The following is a 27099-nucleotide window of genomic DNA, read 5'->3' as shown; positions in this document are numbered from 1 at the left end:
CCGCATACGATTAGAAAGTGAAACTAGCTCAGAGGTCTAAATACGAAACCGATACTTGGGATTAAAACTTATGTCCCGCATGTCAGGATGTAATGCCTCCAAATGATAGATTTTTAGAAATGTTGGAACTTTTTTTGTGAAAACTTTAAATTTTGTCTATCGATATGGTGGTTTAGCTTCCATATTCTCTATCTTTGGAATCTATTCTGCCTCTCCCTGCATTTCATGGTCATGATAGAGCAAATAATTCCGCCGCAAATTTCTCTATGTTTGCTGGGTATGATTATGCCCGCATGTGAAACACGTATTTTGCTGCAGTATCATCATAATTCATGTTGCAATGTTGTTTTTTCTTTTAGTTTCTCCTGTGTGCTGGTGTGTGTGTGCCACACATATGCATTATGTATTCTGCACAAATTCATGCTCATTGTATCAACTAAAAAAGATGCAAGTATAGAAGTTTATGTGCAACATTGTGTCTATGCGTCTTTTAACAGTTTGCTGCTGCTGTTGTTGTTGCTTTTATTTGTTATTGTGGTTTTCAGCAATGATATGTTGCTCAAGTCTGCCACGACACTATCACCGAAAAAAAGTGCAAGGAAAATATAGTAAATTTAAAATGCTCCGCCAGTCCGTGCATCTCTTATATTTTGTCTGACTTTTTCGTGTGAGTTGTTTGCGGTTTATTTTTGGAGTTTTTTTTTCTTTCTCTGCTTCGAATGCAGACATTACATTACCAGCCACAGCCTCAGTCACATCCCTGAGTTTCAGACAATTATGTGTGGTGGCATTATTTTGGTACATTCCTGAATTTTAGATTGGTTTTTTGTGTGTCTGTGTGTGTTGTAGTGTCTACGTTTACTTCTAACAATAATGCACATAGCGAAAAAATAATAATATAATGCAGAGACACAATTAGAGAGAATGGTTTCTTTGGGTTGGCTATAGACACAAGTTATAGGCCCAATATAAAAAGGGACATTATTACGTAGAGAGAAGACGTTGTAATACATTTTGAGATTGGCACACATCTATTGTTGGAATGCAATTGAAATATAAAGCCAAAAATACTAAAACCATTAGAGAATCTTTTACGCCGAAAAGTGTTTTTATTTTTTAGAATATTGTGAATTGAAAAAGTGCTCCCATTTTTCCAACGACTTCAAGACATTTTCATGAAAACCAAGTAATAAAATAACCAGTATGGAAAGGACTAAATTTGGGTCGAGAGTCAAAACGAATTTGGATAGGAAGCTAAAATTTTGCATCAATCAGTCATTTGTCTGCAGGCAGGTCAAGTTCGAAGATGGGCTATATCGGTCCACGATATCAAATATCCCCCTTATAACGGTACCTCGCGATATTCGGTATTTTGATAATTGTAGCTAAATTTTTCATTGGAATTGTCTGAAAATCCACACTGGAAGTTACTTCTGAGTACTTTACCCCCTGCCGGAGTATTGTCTATATAGGTCCAAGATATCGTATAGCCCCACATAACGGTACCTCCCTATATTCCGTATTTTGATAATTTTAGCGACATTATTCACCGGATTTTTTCAAGTTTCGTGTTTGAATATTGTAATGGCCTATGACAAATGTCGCCTTTGCTGGCCTACCTCTTTGTATAGACCTCAATATAAGACGACTTCTTATTTTCGGTATTTTTAGGATTTTAACAATTTTTTTTACGAATTTTATATTTTTTTGAAAATTTTCAAATTTGTTCCAAAAGGTGGAGGGTATTCAAAATTCGGCCCGGCCGATAGTTATAACCGGGAAATTTAAAGTATTTAACTAAAAAATTAACAGATTTGAAAGAAACTATGCCTCTGTATTCAATTTTTCTACATAAATTGCTGGCGCTTTTCCCCTGAAAATATTGAACAATGACACCCAAAAGCTTATTTTCTTTCATGTCACCCCAAAATGTCTTATTGAAAATTCACATAATTTATCATAAGGCAAGGAGGGCCAATATTAGACGATCTTTGGGCCATGTCATCGTCTGTAATCCCTTTATAATTGCCTGCTTCTTCTTTTGTAAGTAATAATTATGCAAATCTTCTCTAATTTATCATCTGGCTGCGGTGCTGGGTTATTATTAGCCAACAAATTTAAATGGAATAACGAAGAAGTAACAAAAAAAGAAAAATTATTAAAAATTAAATTTGAAAGCTGGCAGTTAGTCTTTTCTAACACACAATTCAAGAAGAAGAGGAGAACCGAAAAAACAAGACATTCATGTGGCATAAATTAATAAAAAAAACAAATGAAAATAAAAAACTACATGATTTACATAAGAGGTGTTTTGTTATTCATTGACTTGTTCGCTCATAATTGGTGAAATACCCAAGGGGATCTATCTGTTTAAGATTCAATATTTTAGGAAATTTATGAAATTCTCGAACGGGCATTTGTTGGCAGCACACAATAAAAAGTGAAAATCGTATTTTTCCTCATCGTTTTAATTATAATCGTGTGAAATATGGCATTATGATTGCGGCAAATGAGGAAAAACACACACACACACACTACATCGAGGCACACCACACATATGCTCGCTTCCCAGTGGATAACAGAAATAATGCCGTGCAATGTGATGCTGCAGCTTAAAATGAAAGAAAAAAGAAAAGAATGAATGAATGGTTGCTGTACCATAGAATAAAAATTTGTCTCCCCTCTACTTGTGTGGCAGGTGTGGCGGCCGTCTAGTGGAAGTGCTCCATGAAACATTGCCCTGCTGTGCTGGTTTTTTGTGATAAATTTATTGGCTGCTGTTTCAAGTGGTAGTTTAAATGCTCACCGAAGATTCGATACCCTCATGCTGGGGCCCTTTGCGCTATCAATTTCTTGTCTAATAAAATCGATCGATTGATCGTCGATTTCTAGTCTTTGTTTAAAAAAAAAAAAAATCTTTTCAAGTTAATCAATATATTGTTAAGATTTCTTTTCAATAAGAATTTTTAATTTCCAAAGGAAATCAATTGAACTACCTTCTGAAATATTGATTTCAGAATAAGCTTTTTTGGAGAGATGAGAGACACTCAAGGGGGCGTCTAGCAAGTGGCTGCATACAATTAGATTGATAAGACCACCCAGAAGAATTTTATTGAAAATTAATTGTTTATATTAGTATTTTTGTAGGCAAATTCGTAGATTGAATTACAATTTTTGAATTAAAATGTATATTAAAATCCTATAAATTTATTGAAAATATAAATCCTAATACCATTTTTGGAAAAAGTTCTCCATAAAATTTAACGATCTACCATGGCAAATTAATCTCGCAAAATAGCCTTGAGTTATTTCGGCTTAAACTATGGTTTAATTCATTTGTTATATCCCGTAAGTTCCAACGAGCCGAACTTCGAATACCCTTCGCCATGTGGAACAAAATTGGAAATTTTCAAAAAAAAAAAACTGTTAAAATCTTAAAAATACAGAATATAGGCGTTATATTGGGGTCTATACGACCTGCACAGGCAACTTTTGTCATAAGCCATTGAAAAAAATTAATAATTTAGCTAAAATCATTAAAAAACCTAACACAGGGAGGTTATATCGGGGCCATAGAAAGATTTCGACCTGCATAGACAATTTCATGTCACAGGCTATAGTACCTTTAAGGAACTTCAACTACGAAATTTCAAACAATTTCGTTGGATATTGTACCTAAAATCGTCAAAATACCGAATATAGGGAGGTACAGATATATGGGGCCTATACGAAGACCTGAACTAGTATAGACAATTTTCTGTCAAAGGCTGTAGTATCCATTACGAACTTCAAATATCAAATTTGAAAGAACTCTGATGAAGAATGTCCCTAAAATAGTAAAAATATCGAATATTTAGGGGGGAGGGGTTCCTTTATATGTGGACTATGTGATATAGTGGACCTATATGGACCATATCTCTTCCTCGGGTAAAGTACTCAGAAGAAACTCGCTTCAGGGATTTTCAGACAATTTCATTGAAAAAATTGGCTACAATCATAAAAATACCGAATATCGGGAGGTACCGTTAAATGGGGGTTATGCGAAATCGTGGACCCATATACACTATTCTCATTTAGGAAGTAAAGTACTCAGAAGGAACTCCTTGTGTGGATTTTCAGACAATTTCATTGAAAAAAATACCGAATGTCGAGGCGTACCGTTATATAGGGGTTATACGATATCGTGGGCCGATATAGTCCATCTTTGAACTTGACCTATCTGCAGACAAAAGACTGATCTGTGCAAAATTGTATCTGATCAAGAATATATATAGTTTGTTATGTCTAGAGTTATTATTTCGATGAGTTGACGAACTTAATATGCCCTCCATCCTTTGTATGGTAGTAGCCCCAATTTTACTGCAGCTAAAAGTAGAACTATTTCTATGGCTAGCTAAAAAGGACACTCCAAGCTCCAAGAATGTGAACTTTGTTATGATTTCAACATATGGTGGACTGAGCACAGTTTTGTTCGTTTGTACTCGGAGGTGAATCTTGCTCCTGAGCAGAATTGCCAAAAGAGTGGGAGTCTTATACGTAGTTTACTCTTCGCTCTTTGGATTTGTGTGGAAGCACTTTTGTTTGAAAAAATAGAGTTGGAGTAGAATCTCGCTCGACTTTGAGGGATTTGTTCTCTCTTTACTCGAATTTGAGCGAGTTTTTCGGAGGTCTGACTTTAGACGCTCTTTGAATATTTTATATATACTTTTTAAATTTTAATTTTCTATTGTATTCTCCAGAACTGTCGCCACTAAATTTTTTCTTTCGAAAACTGAACAGTTTGGCATTAAATCTGGCGGTGATTGCTACTTTATTTTCAATAAGGTTATGAAATTTGAAACACGAGCTTTGATTGACTGCTACGCTGATGAGTGAATAATTTAATTTTACTTCAATTTCCGCTTTCCCCGCCACAATGTTCTTCGATTTCCCCAATTTATTTATAGACATTTTCAAAGGAAGCCAAGATTTAAGTAGATATTACACAATTCATTTCCCCAATAGAAAAAAATATTCATTTCTCATTGGCTCTATTTTGAGCTCTTAATTCCCTTTGATTACGTTTCTTGGAAATTCGACTTTGCACGCTTACAAAGATGCCGATAGAATCGGCAGTTTTCCCATTACATTTAGTGGTGTTCGGTTTTTGCTTTTTTCTGAAAGTCATTTAAGAACCATATTTTATTAATACGTCGCATTAGTAAACGCTTTTCAACGCCTTACAAGCTGGCATTTCAGTTCGACGATTCTTGAAGTAATTTTTAGCATAATAATGTTGGCCGCGCTGTGAGCATAGACAACAGCAGCAGCAAACATCACAAAAACACATGTATGTACAAATGCATGGAACAGCAACAACAAGAACACTATAGCAATAGACAAGCAGCCAACCTTTCAAATGTTCCACCACCAACAACAACAACAACGATGACATCAAGAAAAACAAATAAAATGTTGCCACACATTTAAAGGCAACTGGGTGCAACAGTCATCCAGCCAGCCAGCCAGCCAGCCAGCCAGCAATTTCGCCTGCATGGCCCAGACCAAGAAACAGAAGAGGTCTACAACAACGACCAACCGCTCGTCCCGAAACACATGTCGAAACATGCGAACATGAATTGCATTTCACGCCGTATAATTAGTCACGTACATATGTAGAAACACATACACATATATACATATGTTCGTACGTATACGTACATCGCACTTTGGGACTTTTCACTAAATACTGCAGGTTGTTCAGGAGAGCGCCAGAGGAGGAGTCACCCCAACGCCGTCATCAAGAATTATAATGTGAGTATTAAAGTAAATAAATATTCAAAGTCATTAGACGACTGACGCTACGACTCAATATAAAATGGGAAATTATGCTGATGATTGGCTGCAATGATGGAGGCGGATGGATGGATGGTTGGTTGGTTGGAGGTGTGGGGTGATGATAGGTGCTGGCTGATTTGTGTGGTAGGGAGGAAGTTTTGGTATTGGCTTAGTTATTTGCCAAACAGGTCAACCACAAATATCATGTTTGACAAATGTTTTGCTCATCCAATTTAAATGCGGAGTTGGCGTTAGCAGTTGTTGTTGGTGAACGGAAAGGGGGGAGGTTATATGGGTACGACTCTGAAAATACGTAATGGAAAACATTTTTCTTCCAAAAGGAAATGAAAAGAAGTATAAACGATATAACGGAAACTGAAATTGTGACCAAATTTGTTGGGAAATTTGACTGAGATCTCCAGGATGTATCCAAAGCCCATAAAATTAAAATTCTAAAGTGATACTGCTACTAATCTTCAACGCTCTATATTAAATGTGGCGAAATATAAGTCAATATAGGGTGAAATGGAAAATCTGCACAACGCGCCATTCAAGAATGGTTACAATATGAGGTTCCTCGCTTCATTTCCAGCGCACAATGTCCACCAAAATCTCCGGATACCAAAAAATACAACCTCAAGTAAGCGCTTTGTCAGGAATAGGCCAAAATACCGCAGAGCAACATTCGGGCAGCATGTAGCAGTTTCATTAACCGTTTGAAGGCCATAATTCGTGCCGAAGGTGAACAATTCGAACAAATCTAAACTTATCCTAAAATTTGATACTATTTCCGACATTTTTTGCTTACATTCAATAAAGTTAAAAAAAATTATGGCGTTTGACTTTGTTGCAGTTCTTTTATCTCACCCTGTGTTCAATTGATGTGAATGATGCATACTTTTGGGAGCCAGAAGTCTTGAAAAAGATAGTAGAGTTTTTGTAGATGATCAAAAAAATAAATAAAAATGCCGAACTTTTTTTTGGGTAAAAAATTGATATCCAGGAAATCTAAAAAGTAGATTCTTTTCACGGCTTTATATTTCATTTCCATTGCCTCTCATCGAACCTAATAATTCAAATTTAAGAACTACTAGACCCCTCAGAATAGTCCTTGGAACGATAATTCAGCCGATCTCCTCGATGCCACATGGTCATGTATGCGGACTCCTACCCGTGCAAATATATGTTTATTAACGCCCTCCCTCAAATTTTGTGGCTAAACAAGCATTTTGATGTTGTTTGTTTGTCTGTCTGTCTGCCTCGTAATGATGATGATGATGAGAATGGCAATGTGGCCACGGGATATGCGTGACTGTGGTGTGTGAGGCTAGCTGTGGCCGTCAATGTATGGATATTTGATATTGTGTCTGTTCATGATTTTGATTGACAATTACGTTTCGTTTATTTCAACTTTGTATCTATGCGAATATGTGAGTGTGTGTGTGTGTGTATGTATGAATATTCGTGTAGACAACCTCGACTGCGATGATGTTGATGACGACGACACCAATCAAATTAATTAAACGTTAAAATTATTTTAATATTTAAAGCATAATTTGCATTTGTTGTTTTGGGGCCCATACTCACACAAACACACACTTAGCCAGGGACAAGCAACTCACACACACACACCTATTTGGCATGCATGCCACTCAACAATTTGAGCCTTGTTTATACAATGTTGCACTTTAGTCGCATACGTGCATGACAGCTGGCAAGAATTGAATTGCCACACATTTGCGGGGTGTCTGCAGCAAATGCAAAATTGTCAGGCAGCTAGACGAAAGCTTTTTATTTGCCTGTCTTCTCTGTTTTTTTTTTTTTTTGTCAAGTCCCAAATCAAAAGTTAGGAGCACCCCCAGCTCATAGGAAATTGTCAAAGTCATCATCAGATGTGAAAAAATGGGGAGCCTGATCAAAACATGTCCTGGCAATTTTATGTATTTGTAAGCAACAAAAAACGGTAAGTGTTGTTGGGGATGGGCACACACATATACCATGCCACATGCATATATATGCAAGTATGAGTACGTTGCCAGGACATCTAGCTAGCTGGTAAATTGTTTTAGCAAATACGTGCTGTTTGTACATCTACACTTTACTCCGAGACACCCGACAACACCATCCGACTGAGCTTAAGCACACAACCCAGCAAATAAAAAGGACTAATTCCGCACACTCTCTCGCACACCAGAGTGCTTAAGGTAAAGTGTGCAAGATTGTGTAGTCGTGTGTGTGTGTTCTGTATGTGTGAGCGCGCTTTTGCAATATATGCTAAAATGAAAAATGCATTTTATTATTCATTTCAGTTTTGTGTTGTCGGCTGGGAGTGGAGAGTATGATGCACACGAGGCAAGGTGTGTTTGTTTATTTGTTTATGCATCATGCATGTTGTTATTCTGGTGTTGTTGCATACAACACGATTGTGGCTATGTGTGTGTGTGTGTTTTTATGCGCCAGTGTTGCTTTGTGTCCTAGTGAAAATATTTAACCATTTTTGTGTTGTTTCTTCTTTTTTCGCAAACTCAATTCTCTCGGAGTGCATGCATATGTGTGTGTGTGTGTGTGGTCAAAGGTAGACCAATGATGTTGTATCGTTTTTGAAACGACCACCAATACGCGCTTCATTGTTGATATTTATTTATAGATTGTCAATGTTTTTACATGCATTTCGCACACACACACACATACACAGTGTCTCATATAACACATAGACTCGCCATGGATATGGCAACAACATTTTGCACAAATTATTTTGATTCAATTGAATTATTAAGGCAACAATGCAAACAACCATCCGACCATTGAAAAACTAGTTAGGAGAGTATGCGGCCACAATACACAAAAAAAAAAAAAAAAACAAACACATACAGCACCGTACACATATCTATATACACACATAAATGCGTAGTAGATCTAGGCATTTGTTTGCATTCGCGTGTGTGTGTGCATAAATATATTTATTTTAACTGCATTTTGTATTTTAATTGGCAATAATTAAATTTCGCAAAATTAATGTTTGTCTTGTTGCAAAATATACACACACAACAAACAGCAACGGCAACAACAAATGCAAATAGAATAACCAATAATGCACACACATACACACTGGCGCCTAGCATCCATGAGCGTACACACACATACGTATATACATGCATATTACATATGAATAAATAATATTTTGTTAATAGAATTATAAATTACTTATAGAATCGCTGCATACAAAATTCGATTGTTTTGCTGCTGCTTTTTTGTTTTTTTTTTTTTTTTTTTATGCAGCAACAAAGATGGCGAACGAATGGATATAAATATTAATGGAACAGAGATATGTACATACAAAAGAGTACGTGTTGGTACTAGGAAATTTCAAATATAAAAACTAATCATCAAGTGAGAAAAAACTGTCATATGGCGGCTTTTATGCTGACCTTTTAATCATTTTTATGTTGAAGTCATTAAATAAATAATCTTATCGGCATAGAAAAATAATTTTTAAATACTAAGTTGGATTATTTCCACTATTTAAATGGAAAGAGATTAATTTGGATTAATCAAATTTTTATAGGGAAGCCTCATAACTTAAATTAACATTTCTACAGGTGATGGGTTTCAGATTGAACATTTTGGGCCCAAAATACTCAATTGCAACATTTTTCGACAAATACAGGACATTGGAATTCTATGTACCTTAAACAGAGCAAGAATCTTTATAAGGGACCGTTTTATGAGAGAAGATATTCCTCACAAATCAAATTCAATATGTTGAAAAGAAAAATTTCAGAAACTCCTTCAATCGGTCATATAAAAATATGGTATTTTTTCAATTTTAATAACTGGGGTCCATTAATGCCAAAAATAAAAAACATAACAAATTCAAAGTTAGATTGATGGAACCCAAATAAGGAACCCTCAAGTAACTTGTAGCCATGGCTTCTGAAGCCTTTGTTATGTTATTTGAGTCATTTCTGTTCCGATTCCTCCGTTTAAAATGATTAAATTTATATTTTTTTAAATTCCCATTTCAGGACTAAATAACAGAGGCATGGGTTTAAATGTGGACCCAGTTCTCAGTCCCAGTGCTAATGTGCACTCTCTTATGGGTACCGATATCCAAATGCCAAGGATTTTAGAGAATTAAATACGACGAATTATAACTGAAATACATTTTTTTCTAAATATACCACATACACCTAGTTTTCTTATTTCTAATCGGTCCAAAGTTATTTTTTGAAAAATTCTCGTTTTTTTCGGTTTTCTGTTCTCGTGAAAAAAGTTTGGTACAAGTCGGTACAAAATTAAAACCGACTACGCCACAACCTTTAGAGCCGTTTGACAGGTCGTTATCGTATTCTTTGAGACGAATTGCCTTTTTCAAGCCAGTTTTACCCTTAGTTATCTATTGGATACTTATGAAGATAGACTAAGGCTTAATTTAATGTACTTTTGTGTTACTCGGAATTTCCTGTTTTAGGGAAAATTATTGATATCAGTCCATTTTTTTTATCATCCAAAATACCATATTTTGGTCAAAAAGTACTTTCACAACTAAAATTTTGAAAATTTATACTTCAATATTCATCGCAAGTTAGAAATTTCCCTTGGAGAAAATATGTTTAATATTTGAGTAGAATTTGCCTTCAGGAAGTTAACAACAATTTCATTAAAAAAAAAAACAATATTTTTTTGGGATTTAGGAATCACCTTAAAATTCTTGAAAAGATCCATGTTTTCTGGGCTCACACATTTTATAGGTATAAGGAGTCTCTCAAAATTATTAAAAAAAATCCACGAAGAGTCTCTAAAAATTCTTTAAAAGATCAACGTTTTTTTTTTTCTAAAAATGTCTAAAAACTCTCTAAAAAAAAATCCACGTTTTCTGGGTTTTAGTGATAGCCTAATATTCTTTAAATGGTCCACGTTTTCTGGGCCTTAAAAATCTTTAAAGATTCTTTTCAAAGTCTCAGGAAGACTCCAAAATTCCTGAATATATAAACTTTTTTAAGAGTCCCTTAAAAGTTTTTAAAATATCTAAGTTGTTTTTTGGGTCTTAAGAAGTTTGTCTGACTTTTTTAAAAAATTCATGAATTCAGGGTCTTAGGAAAATGTTCTTCCACGAATTTGTAGAGACCCTTTAAGTTTCGAAAACTTGGATTTTTGTAGAACTTTAGTGTCAATTCTTTAAAAAATCAAAGTTTTCCAAGTCTTAGGAAACCTTTAAACTTCTTAAAAAAGCCTGTTTTTGGGGTCTTAAGGAGTCTCTACTTCATTATAACTCCAGGTCTTGGAAGTCTTAGGAAGGCTCTAAAATTCTTTAAAAAATCCATGTTTTCGGAACTCAAAAAGCCTCAACAAATTCGGGGAAGAACGTTTTTTGGGGTCTTAAAGAATCATTAAAGAGGTTTAAAAATCTACCTTGGGATCCTTAATTTTTTAATTATAGTTTTGAGGATATTAAAATTTGAGTTCCTCCAACTTAACTCCGTTTTTTTAAGTTAATTCTTTTTACATTTAAATTTTTCCTTAGTTTCTTCTCCTTTTCGCTTTTTCTTTCGCAGATTTTTTATTTTTTATTTTTTTTTTTGAAATTTAAGTTTTATTATAAAAAACTGTTTACTTATTTTGGAAGCCATTTTCCAGATCGAATAGCAAAAGGTCCATTTCACAATGTGTGTAAGTGAAAACTCCCATATTTTTGTTAGACAAATATTCTCTTAAAAATTCTTTTTAAAAAAAAAAATAAACTGTTTATAACGATTGTTTACACATTTCCATATCAATATCATGTTGACACTCCTAATTTACTTAACAAAATACCATCTTATCTTTGTTCCCAATTATTGTCAAATCGCTTCAAAGCCCTGCTTTGTTTATTTAAAAACCGCACATCTGTTTACAACTGGAAATGTCTAAACTATGTAAACACCCATTTGCCAATGACTTATTTTTGTGTACTTAAGCCGGTCCGGTCTTCTGATTAACATGGGGTTTGGCCAATTGACTCCAGCGTCTAGAGTCAATATTTACAAATCACATAATCATTTATTTGAGCATTGAGACGATGGTGATGAATGAGGAGAAGTTCGTAACAGAAAATATGAAAAGAAGACGTTTGACACAAAACAATAAACTTAATTTATTGGTTTTTAATAATAAATTTAAATATAACTGCTTATTAATGAGCAACAAATCAAGACAACAATAAGCATTCTTATTGAAATATTTCTAAACAAAAAAAAAAAAAAAAAAAAAAAAAAAAAATAATTAAGAAGAGAAGAAGAGTCATGGATAAAATGGACTACAGCCTAACAAAGCAGGGGATTTTTATTGTAAAGAAAAAATACAACATAGATAAACAAAAGGGATCTTAAGTATTTTCAATTTTTTTTAATAATTTTTCAAAACTATCAAAACATTGAAAACAAAAAGAAAACAAACTCATTCAAATACTTGAAGAAAAAGATACCCGCATAAAAGATACCTCACGAAGTGGTGAGAAAATGAATTTTGAAAGAAACGAAAAGAACATAGAAATTGTTACAAAAGGCGTCATCCATCCATCCATTCATTCATTGGATGTCCCACTCATATCTCATGGAGATGAGTTTTTAAATATTTCATGGCAATAATGAATACAAGACCATGGTGATGATGAAGCTGTTATAGTAGCCAACAAAATGTGTCCCATCCCCCTTACCTTCTTGCCTTCTTAGTTACAATTCGAGCTTATTTCGTAAGCCAAGTACCTTTTTTTGGGTGGAGACAAAGAGAGGTACTTAAGGCACAACCACTTGACATTGATTCGAATTACTTGACATTAGGTGGAATATACATTCTCCATATGAACAGAAATATGTTTCTTTATGTGTATGTATATGCAAGAGATTTCCACATGGCAATGCGAAGGGAGCCTACAAGTACCTCTCCTCAGCAGAAAAAAAGACAGTAGATATGGAAAATGAATAAAAATATGCATATTACCTCCACATGTAGATTTCTTTTTTTTTTTCAAATTTCCTTTTTTAATAAAAAATATTGTACATTTTCAGAACTACTGGGTGTGGGCTAAACAAAAAATATGAGAACGAGGGAGGTAGAAATAATTGAATGTAATTAGAGGAACACTTAAGGCACTTTCTTAGAAATTATTTCAGACTTCAGTTTAAACCGAAGGAGACGGGCGGATTTTCCAAATTTTACAAAACGAAAATAAATCTCATAAAGTCAATATTCCGTAGTGACAAAAATATCGTGGGGAACATCCTACTCCTACCTACGTATCTAACGCCTGGTCTAATCTATTTTGGTTTCAAATAATTAAGGTTTCTAGACATTCGTTTTTTGGCTTAGGGGGTGGAATTATTTTTGTTTTTATTTTTTTTACAAAAATTTCTACGCATTTAAAAAATCCCAAAAACAATCTTTAAGAAGAGGAGAGGCATCTCAGTCTGCTCTAATTAACCTTAAATAGAAATCAACACTTCAATAGGGCGTTCAAGTGGTTTTTTGTCATTGGGACCCCTCAGTGCACAACTTTCGCTCCCTTGCATCTCTGACGACTATCACCTATTTCTCAATTCAAATTCAAGCACAGATTTATGACCTTCCATAGGGAGATGGCCCGGTAATGTTTATGTGAATGGTGAATGTATTGATTCTCATAGAGCTTTCAACACAAAATCTGTATAGAATTTACGGCGCAGGAACCAGGGAATTCATTTGGAAAGAATCCGTTTGTCTGACTGTCTCAAAGTGGCCTTTTTATGTAGATGGAGTTGGTTTAGATTATGACCAAGCAACTATTTTGCCTGTCTATTTCTCTATAAATCCATCCCCTCTCTAATCCAAAGGTATGCGTGTGTATGTGTGTGTGGATGCAATAAATTACATTTCTCAAGTGTGCTTTCTCTTTGATTAATTTAAATGCAATGCAATTTTTTAAACACAAGAAGTGGAGAGTGAGAGAGGGCATTTAGTTTTCTTACTCTTTGAGGTCGGTCGTTAGAAGGAGTGTTTGTTTTTCTTTCTGTTTTGCTTTGTTTTTTTATATAAACTTGAATAATTTTCACTTTTTTATTATTTGCTTATAACAAAAACACCATAACACACAAATATACATAAATACATAAATGCATGTGTATGCATACAGGTGCAAAGAACTATGTTTGTGTTGGTTTTGTATATTTACTAATTATTTGTGTTGCATAAAACACTTGAACTACTTTTGTTCATAAGCCTTTTTTCCGTTTATACACCGCCGTTTTTTGCCCACATTAGCCCTCTCTGGCGGCCTGCCCACCTAGGCTAACGGTGTGATGTAATTTTTTTCACCACTTCTGAGGTTTTTACAGTCGTCGTCCTTTTTGTAGGTTTTTTATTTTTGTTGCGTTTTTCACGGTTTCATTGGCAAAGCCAACGTGTGCCGCCAGGAGGACTACGACTGTGACTGTATGTGAGAGGTTCATTCATTCACGAGTGAGTTGTTTAAGTGACTCTCTCCTTTGAGTGACTAGCTAGCTGGCTGGCTAGGATTGCTGCTGCCGCTGCTACTGCCGTTGACGGCTTGATGGTTTTGTTCTTGGGGTTTCAGCTGGTAATTCTGTGTGAGTTTGGTTGGCTGGCTGGCTGATTGTTTGTTTGTTGGTCTTGTTTTTGCCATTAAAGGTTTGTTTGTGTTTTCGGTTAGTGAAAAAAGGCTTCGGTTTGTAGTTGGTTTTTTTGTTGTTGCTGTTGTTGTTCTGCTTCAGCCCCATTCAGGCTTGTTAAGAAATGCGACTTTATAAAGTTTGTTTGTCGGGATTTTTAGTTGGAAATCATGCAGAGCACCACTAGTCCTTGACTGGTTTTTGAAAAAAGTAGTTAAAGGTTTTTAGGTGAAAAGGACCTTTCTTGTTTTAAAATTAAAAAAAAAAAAAAAAAACAAGAGCAAATTGTTGAACTTTTGTCATAACAGAAATGGAACTTTAAGTTTGCAATAGTGTGTAAATGTTGAGAAAATTAGTTTTACTTTTGAAATATAAATAGAATTATGAATGAAGCCATTGCCATTAAACCGATTAAACAGAGAGTTATTAATGTGTTAATTTTTAGTAAAAGGGAAAGTATACAGATTTAGACCACGCTCTGAAAAATAATGTACGAAATTTAAGATGATTTATTTTCCAATATTGACTGAAATTTTCGATAACTGCTTTGATTTCTGCTAAAGACAAAAAAAAAAACTAAAAAACTTATTTGAAAAAATATCAAATTTAAAAATGAAATTGCAAAATGGTCTTTTCTAAACAATTTTTTTTATTAAAAATACCAAATATCGGGATGTACAGTTATATGGGAGCTATACAAAAACGTGGACCAGTATAAGTAATTTTCTGTCATAGAAGGACCATTTTAATATTAAAGTTCCAAATTTAAAACAATTGCGGGGAAAAATGTGAATAAAATCGTAAAAACACCGAATATCGGGAGGAACAGTTATATGGGGACTATGCCAAAACTTAGAGCTATATATACAGTTCTTTGGAATTATGTTTCCTAACTACCGAAAACATAAAATACCAATTTTTAGCAAATTCGGTTTAAAATTGTGACCAAAAATACTTTAAATCTCACGGTACAGTTGCATGGGCTAGTTGATCTAGAGACTTCTGACAGAAAAGGTATACGGTTACTGGCTGAATCTTCTCTTCTATATTGTTTTGAAAAGTTTGGTTTAAGAATCCTTGGAATATAGTGTATTTGACAGTATTATGTAGCAAAAATAATTTGGGACAACAACTTTAAATCTCAAACGAGTCACAAAATTGCCGTTTTTTATTTCAAAAATATGGATAGGATAGATGATGCATTTAAAAATTATGTAAAATAATCTTATCTGGTAAAGCGGATGATTAGAGGTCTTAGGGTCGAAATGACCTTAACCTATTCTCAAATTTTAAATGCCCAAAAAAAAAAATTCTTATTGGTCTCAGACTACATAAAAAGTCTTAATCTTACCTAAACGTGAGGAATTCACACATATTGAAAACACATTTTAAGGATAAATCTATAATTCATGTGAGTTTATGCAAAGTTCTCCTAGTATGCATCATTTTAGAAGGATGGCATCAAAGACAAAAATTTCACTTTAAGTCACTAAAGAATTGAAATCTTTTTTTCCAAAATTTATCAAAGAAATATTCCTATCCGAAGAAGAGCGAAAATATTTCTAAATTTTAAAAACAAAAATTCCTCGCCGTTTTCCGTTTAAGTGCATAAAAGTAACATAAAATTTCATTTTATGCAGAAGCAGTCAAGGAAAGAAATATTCTACACAAAATTTCACTACAAATATCAAAATAAGTCAAACACCTAGCTATAACAGTTGTTTAAGAAAATTACATTCGAAATTTGTATATTACAAGTGAAAATAATGTATTTACGTTTTTTAATTGCTAATTTAAAAGGTTTCCATTATGTGTCAAAATCTCCTTTAATTTTTCATTTCTTTGGGAAATTGTCAAGGACAAAAATAATCTTTATCAAATTTTACTATAATCCTTTAAAGAAAATAAATCTGTTTTTCCATTATTTATCAAGAAAATATGTGCATCAATGTTGCTTAAAAAACGAAAATGTGTCCATTTTTTTTAGCAAAAATTTTTCTTTTGCCTTTTTCGAGGTAATAGATAAAAGTACCATAAAAGTTAATTTAAGGCAGGTGGTATCAAAGAAAGAAATATTCTACACAAAATTTCACTATAAATCTCAAAATAAATCATATATCTAGGTTTAATGGTTTTTAGAAAAATTACGTTGGAAATTTGTATTTACAAGTGAAATTATGTGTTTACATTTTTTATTGCTAATTTAAAACGTTTCTATTCTAAGTCAAAATCTCCATCAATATTAAAATTTTTAGACAGATGTCAAAGCCAAATATATTCTAATCAAATTTCATAGTGTGTTTCTGAACAAAATAAATTTGTATAATAAATATGTACCATAAAAAGTATCATCAATTATGGTTCATAAAGAAACTTATTTTATTTTCGACAAATTTAACACTTTTTCAAAAGTCGCTGCAGGTTTTCTGATAATTTTTCTAACCAGCAGCAAGTCTGAGGTGTGGAAAATTCTTAGTGGATTTGATAATACTCGGTTTGTAGTCCAAAACTCTCTTATCTCTCTCTTATACCAAACTTTAGTAAGACTGTTCTATAGCCTTATCCATATATACAAAGCGATACCAATATTTTTAGATATATTTCGCAACATTTATTCTGGAGCCTCTAAAGTTTATAGAGGACTTTGCAGTACTGCAAGAATCATTGATTTAAAAAATGGTCCAGGTTGGTCCATCTTTTGTTATAGTCTTTATATAAGGGTTGAACTTATTTTCAAGTACTTTTTCACATTTTAGTTATATTTTCAAAGAAATATCGCAAATTGTGAAAATCTACAACCTACCAGAACATCAAATTTAGGTCCATATGTCTTTCATAAAGATACCCTGTGATATTAGTTATTGCGGTGTCTTTGGTGATATGTTCATATAGAATGGCTGAAAATTGTATTTGGGGACTTTTTTGGAATACCTTCCGACAAAATGTATTTAATATTACTATATATTTCGGAATAAGCCTCTTATACACTTCCAAAAATAATATTTTATCACCAAGACATATTTGGTCTGTTTTCAGAACCTACAAGAATCTAACAGTTTTGCAATATTTTTCGATATCACAAAGGGAAAATCGGTTATTGTTGTGAAAAGATTTATATACTTGAAGTTCTGGAACAGACCAATTGCTTACTTTCAAATACGAAATTTCCAACCCCAATTTATATACAAAAACACAAAAAATCGACTCATTCTGGCCCTACATAAGGTAGACCAAGATAATCTGTCTTCTAATCGACACATTCAGGGCCTAAATAAGGTCGTCCCAAAAGACTTGTTTTGACAATAAACTAGTAGTTTTGCACTATTGTGATTTGAATCACTTTGAATTCTTCTGGTGGCAAACTTAGTTTTCAGATGGACCATAGACCCATTATTAATGATTTGTTATTAAATATTTAAATTTCACCTCCGGGATATTTTAAAGGCAAATTTGAATATTTCAAAGATCTAAGCGAAAGAATGTAAACAAAAAAAAAAAAAAAATCGAATACTATTTAATAGCATGTTTCCATTAGAAACCGAACAACGTTGTTCGCTCTCAGAATTAGGTACACGAATTAACCCGTTCATACGGCACGATTCGTAATTCATAGTAAAATAATTCCTTTTTTCAAAAATTTTGTTTGTTGATTTTAATGGGAATTTATACGAAAATACATGAAATTCTCACTAATATGAATAGAAGAAATTATTGTTTTCCTCCCAAAAATTTATTATATAATTAATTTTACAATTTTCATTCACGATTTCAACTTTTTGTGTAAATGTAGACATTTTGAACACATTTTTGTGTTTTTCCATTTTTAAATTCTGCTGGAGAGACACTTGTCAAACATTTTTTCTGCCGATAGAAACATTTTAAAAATGTTGCCTCTTTTGTTTGCGTTTTCTGTGGAAATTTTAACTCGTGGACAAAATGCGTACCTCGAATGAGAGAGAAAACAGAATTTACTTTCGTTTGAATGTACATACGCCATTCAACATTGTAGTTTTCATTCATAATTTTCAGTCTTCCCAAAAATTTTTAAAATTTCATCAAATTTTTCTATTTTTAATTTTTAAATGTCATAATTTATTTTTTCGATAAATGCTCTCATTTGTTAGGGATGGGACATATTTTTTCGTTGTTCTGAGAGTGATTTGATTTGAACAACGTACAAATATGAGTGTTCGCTCAGGAAATTTTGTGTGAAGAATTAGGTAGTTTTTTCATAGTTAAGGGTCAAACAACGAATAGAGAGCGAATCAAGTGCAGTGGAAACGCCACATAATATTCTCATTCAAAACACAATGTAATACTATCATATTCCATTGACAAATATATCATCAATACTAGAACTAATAATGACAAATTGTATAAATCAATCATTTGGCTAATGAAAACGTTAAAAAGATATTTTAACAACATTTGTTGTCTGCGAGACCAGTTTCAATGGAATTTATCCCAAAATGTTTCTCACATTGATTGACTTACCTTTTTTAATAATCCTTGAAACAATGTCGAAATGCTGATGGCGACAATGACCATTCAATCACCGTTTGTTGAGTTAATGTTGATGATATCCTTGCTTTGTTCAAATCCCTATTATCCTTCCAAAGAAACAGTTGACACGATAATATAACAACACAATGATGGATCGATCACACGGCTATCTCGGTTTTTGTATTTGTATTAGTGATGCTGTTTTTGCGAGAATTTTTTCGCTCTTTCTTTCTTTCCTCCTCTTTTTATTTTATTGAATTGTGTGATGAATTATTAACAATTATTTGCTTTGATTTGTTGTTTCCAATGAAATGGCAAATTTTTATGTTTTCATGGAAAATTGAACAAACGATTTTGATTGATGGAAATTGGTTTGATGTCACGCCAAAAAAAATAACCAAAGCCAAAACAACAACAACGAAAAGAACACTCTCAGCACAAAAGGACACTGTCACTTGGTATTGGAATTTGTATTTGTCAATCACTTTTGGTTAAACTGGTTGTTTTTCGCTTTTTATGGGGGCGGAGGTGTTAAAAGCCGTTTGCTTTGTTTGTCTAAAAAGGCATAACAAATCACATTAACGTTATTGCCTGTTATTGGCCATAATATTGGCAATCAATGATGGATTGGCGTAAAGATATTTTCCTATTGCCATGGCATTCGCACCACAAAGGGGAGCAGGGTGAGTTTACAATGGATTTTCCATGCTATCACTGTTGTTGGCAAACACTTTTCACACACACACAACTACACAAGCTGATCTCTTGCACGTTTCACAGTTTAACTTCCGTTTTTTTTTAGTAATTGTCCTTTTTGTGTCCAGGATTATTTCCAGGAATTCTCTTTTTTTACAGGTTCTCAAGAAATTGTTTGACACCACTTGTAATCTTTAATTATTTATGGAAAACATGTAGTTCTGTTGTATCCAATAGCTTCTTGCCGTTTTTCATTAAGATAAGATTTTCATGCAACACCATGAGGGTGTGTTTTTCCCTGTTACTCTGCGACAGACGACAGAAGGAATTCCTACAGTCCAACACAAATACACACCAACACACGCAAATACACACGACCGGCAGGCACACACTTGTCACTCGTACTCTTGTGGCGAATCGAATAAGTTTTGTTTTTGTTTTGCAAACGACGTTGAGTCGTCTGTCTCAAGTCTGGGCCACAGAGACAATTTTAATTGAACGTTAATTGTTAATTTTGAGGTGTCATATGGCTGTTTTCACAGTGACACACCTTCTCCTACTCCTTCCGGGGGAATTCCAATAGAAGCATTCCCATGCAAACGTAAAGAGTCCGAAACACGAACCGTACACTGCATCACTTGACGTACGAATAATAAATAGTTTACAAAAGTTCGTAAAACTTTAAAATTTGTTGTTTTCTTTTGACAATTTTTGATTTATTGTTTTACTATTTAATTCGATTTTTTTCTGTTGCACTACACTTTATTGACTGTGTCTTCTTCTTTTTTTGTACCCACGACAATTTCGTTTGTTTTCATTACGAATTCGTTTGTCTGATTTCAAAGAATATCTTCACATGTTTTATTTATTTTTCGTACGAAACGTTACACGAAATTTTTATCCGTGCCTGACATCCTCTCGTGAACACGAACGTTTAACAACTGTTAATTTTCCAATATGATAATACAATATGATGGCACTGTATATCGCTATGTTAACGCCACATTGCCCTTTCGCTGTTACTAACAGAGTATCAAAACAAAAACAATGTTATCGTGTTGTCGGCTGGAAATAACAGTGTATCAACAACATGTTATGGTGTTCTGTTTCTTGTTTCAAACGTTACTTCTGTTAAGTACAGAGGTGGCATTTACATTTTCTCAGCTCTCACAGAGAGTAGGCAATAAAATTCAATGTAAACAAATTTTAGTTTTGATGTTAAGTGGTTTTTTTGTAGCATGCGAGAAATTTTATGCAGTGTCAATGAAATCATTCAGTTTTTTGCGTTAACACTGCGTGAAGGGTCTTTTCCCATACATATTCTGCGTGAATTAATTCGTGATTGTGTGAAATTGCCAAGGGAGTTTCCCAAGGGGTGAGTGCGTCAAGAGTTTTGTGGACAAATAAATATATAAAATACAGGTTGCATTTATTGCCCATGGCTTTTAAGAGAATTTTTTCCAAAGTCCTTCAGAGCAATGTGCAATTTTTCATGGGTCACCATGAATGATTTTTTCAAGGAGCCTCAGAGTCACAAACCTATGATTTTTTCGAGAATCATTAGTGCTACTGAACTTCGATTTTTCAAGGTTTTTTAAGAAGATTTTTCCGAGGATTTTTTTCAGAGCCTTCTAACCTGGATTTTTAAGTCAATTTTTTTGAAGGACCATTAGATTTAGGTGCAGCAAACCGTTTATTTGTAAAAGGGTCATCAGAGCCACAATCCGCTGAATTTTTTAAGGACTATAAAAGATCAAACTATATGGATTTATGTGGATTTTTGAAAGAGTTTTCCAAAGCCAAGAAAGTAAAATTTTTTTAGTAAGATCAAAAATCTGAATTTTTAAGAAGATCAATCAGAGTTACACCTCTGATCTTCCACAAGGACATTTAGAGTCACAAAACTTGATTTTTCTTCATGGATCAACATTTTAAAGGATCATCAAGGATTTTTTCAAAAACCAAATGAAGCACCAAAAACGTGGAGTTTAAAAACAGATTCTTTCAAGGACCTTCAGAACAATATAATTTTGAGAAGATGTATTCTTGGATTTTGGCAAGGATCATTGGAGCCATCAAATATCGATTTTTTCCAAGGCCTAACAGAACCACATAATTTTTATTTTTTAAGGGGCATTAGATAAACAGAACCATAAATATTAACTCCTTATACAAGGTGGCGCAAAAGTAAACTTCCGATGATATTTTGGGTTATTTTTTATTTTATTGGATTATTTTTATTTGTCTTTTTATTTTTTTTTTTTACATCAAGTCGAATATGATGTCATTTAAATGGCCCCGCCACAGTTTATTGCCATTTGAGCTTTTTTTACGGCATTTTCCATCACTTTGGCCAAAATTTCCGGCGATAGGTCCTCACATTCCTGATGGATATTGTCTTTAAGAGCTGAAAGAGTTTGAGGCTTGTTGACAAAAACCCAAAAAAAGTAGGCGTCAGGGAAATGTATCCTTCAGCACGTAGATTGTGGCAGGATCAGTATGTGCCTTTACACAGTCCTATTGGAACCACAGGTTTTCAAATCCCAACTCATCAAGTTGCGAAAAAAAAGTCGTTGATCACTGCTTTGTAGCGCTCTTCGAGAAAAAACGGTCCGAAGACTCCTCACCAGTAGGCGTTATACGTCCAGGAATTTTATAGAATTTTCTGATATTAGATTCCGAATATTGAATTGTTTTATCATTTTTTACAAAGAGATATTATCCAGCTGGGATCCTAAAATTATAGTTTTCTTATGGCTGTGAAGGATACATACGATTTAGTTTTTATCACCTTAAAATATCAAAATCTCCCTCCTTTGAAATTCTATACCACAACATATTTTAATCCTCGCCTTAAAACGTGAAGAACATTTAGAAATTCGAAAAAAAACTTATCAAATGCATCGACATAATTTCAAAACAAAGCCCCTAAAAGAACGCCTGCCCAATAAAAACATTGTCACGCTTTGGGTCTCATCCTTTCACGTTTGCTGCATCGCGACTCTGAAACCTTTTGTTAAGACCTTTTTTTGTGAAATTCTCAAACATTTGTTTCAGACATAATCATGATGTTATCGCTTAATCTTGACATTTGCATTTTACCTCCTTCAGTCCAACTACGGTGTCTTTTTTGGAAAACAATCATCTTTATTCTTCCATCTTTTGTACGTCAAGGTGGGAGGGAAAGAAGCCGAAAAGAAAAAAATCTAAAGAATTATCTACATTTTAACATCAATAAGTCTGGAGGAATTTGTTGTCAGTTTACCATTAATAATTTCCGTTCCTAATGACAGTAAGTCAGTCAGTCAGCCAGCCAGTCATTGAGTGAGTGAGTTTGGCAAACATCACTCAGTCAAAATCGCTGGGAACGCGAATGAATAGCGAAGAAAACAACCCAACAAAAATGAAATTAATGCAAGTTTTGCATGTTTCGGCAACGAAATAGAATGAGGAGAACACCAACTGAAACGAAAGAAGCAACAAGACGCTCTAAGGAAGAGGAAGTTTTTCAAACCATGTGGCGTAAAAATCATCCAAAATTACAAAATATTTGAATAAATCACCCTTTGCAAACAAATAATGATTAAAATATTAAACCTTTTTTTGAAATTTTCGATCCAACACTTGAAAACCCCCAATACTCGAATGACTAACCAATGTTGTTAGTCTGTGAACGATTGTTGTCTGAAAAATCCACAGTAGACCCCCTGCCAAGGCAGAAATGTCAAAATTTCTGTGTAAATGTCAAATGATTGATGGATTGTCATTCATCTCCCCTGCTTCGTCCTTAAACGACATTGCTTTTATCTTTTGCAAAAATCTTGGATAATTTTCAATGGATTTTGAATATGGCGCGATGGCGGTAGTCGGGTTAATCAAAGTATCATTTCGAGTTAGAAGGACGAACAACAAAGGGACTTCATTTCATACGCTTCCAGCTAAAAGGCATGAGATTTGCGGCCATCTCCATCACTAATTACTTGGGAGGAGTGGCAACAACAAAACGCACATACTTGGATGGATGGTAAGTGGCGAGTTTTCGTTTTTTTTTTGCGCTAATGACTCATAATATTTCATTGTTTAATTTTGTATAAATACCAGTTGAAATCATTTATCACTCGTGGCAGAAATGAAAAAGACATTTAATAAATGATTTCGCATTCATTGCGAACATAACGCACAAACATACACACACACAGAGAGACATCCAAACAATGTCTTTAGTTTTTTTGGCGGGTCCAAATTACGTCGATGATGGAGAATGGAGTGTGGTACCCGAGAATGATTGACGGACAAATGGTATGGGCTGTCAAGGAGAGGGACAGTGGTTTGGAATTTTCTATTAGATCTGGGAAGTAGATAGATACCTCAAAAGTGTGAGAAAAAGAAAAAATCTGTTTATGTAGAATATAAGAACCTACGTTTGGATAATATAAAGAAAATTGAAAAAAAAAAAAAAAAAACGTTCTTACATGGACTTCCTATGGAAGATGGAAATAGCGGTCGTATAAAACCAAGAGCGTTTCTTAAAGGGTTCACTCAGTTTTTCTAGCGATGGAGAAGATTAAAAATGTTCCTTTTTTCGATCGGCTGATGTTTAAGTAAATCAGAGAATTCTTAAAAAAAGAAAAAATATTGAGATGATCCGGGATCCTTTGCAGATGATAATAATAACAATTCTTAAAGGGCCAAGATATTTTATAATTCTTGGAAAAAATTGATATTTTAAAGAATTCTAACCCCTAACAATCCAAAGATCTTTTAAAGGACACACATTTTTATAATGGGAAAAATGTCGGTCTTGTAATGAGGGATTTCTAAATAAATATGAAAGCCTCTTTTTATAGGAAAAGAAGAAACCGACACTGCCGTGGAAGGAACAAAGGAAGTTTTGGGTCTTGTTACGCAATACTGTAGTAGGTATTCCATAGGAGCTCCGAATCGCAACCCTAGGAGGTATTCATTTCATGAATGTCGAAGCTTTTTCGATTTTTCGACATTTTAAACAATGAGGATTATAAATGGTAATAAGTTCGGTCTGGACGAATATGTCAGACCCTCCACGAGAAAAGCGTCAATTATGACCAAATTGCATGAAAATGTGGAAGAGGCCATTATTACAAAGTGGTAACGAAGTCAGTACATCAGCTTTCATATTATTCAGTTATAAAATCCCAGTAATTCGGTGGTCCTTTTTCAGGGCTATTACAACTTTTGAACAAATATTAAAATTTTTCCAGAATTTGTTCTACCAAATACGATGCCTGAATAATTTTTTGCAGCCATATTGACTGGGAATGTCTAAAATTGATCGAATAGGCTATATAGGGCTAATGTCGGTATATGGATCCATATAAGTAATTTTAGGAAAATTAAGCCACTGACAAGCAAAAATTCCAATTTGGAGGAAAATTGTGGCTGATATGGAAATACCCGGATATGTAACTCGAAAATCCGATTCCAAGACCTGGGTTAATCCCGGAACCACTGCAAATTATTTAAATGTTTATGAAAACAGCTATCCAACAAATGGTCAAATGGTTTGGGAGTTATAACAAAATTATTGACCCTAATTTTATAAAATCCCAAAAGAGTCTGAAAAGGGCACATTATAAGGGCCACTCTAACCCTTCAAAAATGCTAAGATATATGTGATTATCTTTTCCGGATTCAGATATAGTGGTCTTTAAACCTGGACAACCTTATTCTGTTGGTTAATTCAAATGATGTTTTAAAAATAAAAAAAAAATAAACCTTTAATTCGCCTAGCCGATGTAGGCGACACGACCCGACCCGACCCGATTTTTTATAAAACCCCTAAAAGGTCTAAAAAGGTCCTTTATAGGGGCCACTCTAACCTTTCCAAAACGGTAAAATATGTGTGATTTCCTGGATTCAGACATGGAGTTCTCTAAGCCTGGACAACCCTACTCTGTTTTGTTAATTGAAATAATGTTTTGAAAATAAAAACCTTTAATTCGCCTAGCCGATGTAGGGTATGATGCTCCATAAAATATATACCAAAATATAGCTGACAGTCAAACCTCCACAAAATACTACAATATGTATGATTACCATTCCCGGGTCCAGAGATATGGGAATTTAAACCAGGATAATTTTCATATAACTCATGAACTGTTTTAAATAACTCTATCATGTGAACACTTGTTGGAAAAGTATTTTCGTATCTGCATAGGCCGATACCTATGTCGTCCACGTCGTTCGTAGTAGATTCCGGTTAAGCCCGAGTCTTCAATTCGGACTCCACGTATTTATCCCCCCAGAAAATATACTTTCTTGGAATCAAAATAAAAAAAAAGACCTTGGGCAAAAATTAAAAAAAAAAATTGAATTTTTTTACTAAAGTGGACTTACCTGGCCTTTTCCAATGTTCAAAATCACAGACGTAACATATTCATATATGTCGATTTTTAAATTCCCATGGACTATAACGTGTTTTTAGCAGACATAGAAAGATATCGTCAAATCTTCTCAGAATGTAAGGTCTCCTAGGCTTATTTCCATCTTTTGGTGGAGACTTTACAAAACTCCCCCCTAAACCACTGTCCATTGCAATTTTTAAGTCTTAACAACTGTCTGATGTAGAGCCGTACCAAATGATTTCTGTCAGTTTTCTAATTTACTTGGAAAATTTCTTCATTTTTTGCTTTGGCTGTGGCAGGGTAATATCAACAACAAAAACATCATTAATAATACAAATCATTAAAGAGATCTTTAAAGGAGCACAACAAGAACTCAGACACACTCAAAAATTAAAAAAACGTAGCTAAAATGAAAATGTCAAGCTGCAACGAGTAGCGCGGTTCCCAATAATCCTTTGTATGGTTTAATGATGCATTTCCAAAAAACTCCGACATCACAAAAAACCATTCCCATCACATCAAAGATTATAAATTCCAACAGACAGACTTGCTCCTGCTGGTTTTGGCCACTTTTAACTACCGAACAATATTATATGAGCTTTTTATCTCTTGAATGCTCTATTAAAAGTATCGCTCTCCTGGTCATTGAGAAGGGAATATAGCCACACTTGACACGCATTCTAATGATGATTAGATATTCAGTGTGTGCTCATTGGCTGGCCGGCTGAGTGGATGGGTCAATGCAGTGTCATAAGTGGTTGGCCGGCCTCCCCGTTGTTGTTTATCTGCCATGAGTGGCAGGCAGCACCACTGAAGGGGGTAATAAAAACCACAAGCCTATGACAGCCCTCTTTACCATATGAAAGGCCAGAAGATATCAGTTGGAAAAAACCCCTGATGGATTTTTAGTTTTTCTTTTTCATTGCAGCGGCATATTCGGTACTTTTTTTTGTTGGTTTGCCTTCGTTCAGGAGGACACCATAGGGTGGTAGCCCTTTAATTTTTATGAGTTTTTCTGGTGTTGAAAATTTCATTCAATTCCACAGCCAGAACGAATG

The 27099-nt window shown here is 34.1% G+C and overlaps 1 protein-coding gene across 3 annotated transcripts in view; it reads right to left on the bottom strand.

The window, feature by feature from the left end:
• The window catches only part of LOC101898833 (leucine-rich repeat-containing protein 70), a 124598-nt gene extending 103990 nt beyond the window's left edge, over positions 1-20608 (bottom strand). For all 3 annotated transcript variants that reach the window (XM_059119256.1, XM_059119254.1, XM_059119255.1), the window contains exon 1: positions 18954-20608. The gene's annotated coding sequence lies outside the window, so the exon portion shown is untranslated. The remainder of the gene's footprint in view (positions 1-18953) is intronic.
• Positions 20609-27099: the final 6491 nt, after the last annotated feature.

Source organism: Musca domestica, unplaced genomic scaffold (genome assembly GCF_030504385.1).
Source record: "Musca domestica strain aabys unplaced genomic scaffold, Musca_domestica.polishedcontigs.V.1.1 141, whole genome shotgun sequence".
In the NCBI taxonomy this organism is placed as follows: domain Eukaryota; kingdom Metazoa; phylum Arthropoda; class Insecta; order Diptera; family Muscidae; genus Musca; species Musca domestica.
The sequence above is the reverse complement of the archived record's forward strand: the minus strand, read 5'-3'. Positions and strand labels throughout refer to the sequence as shown.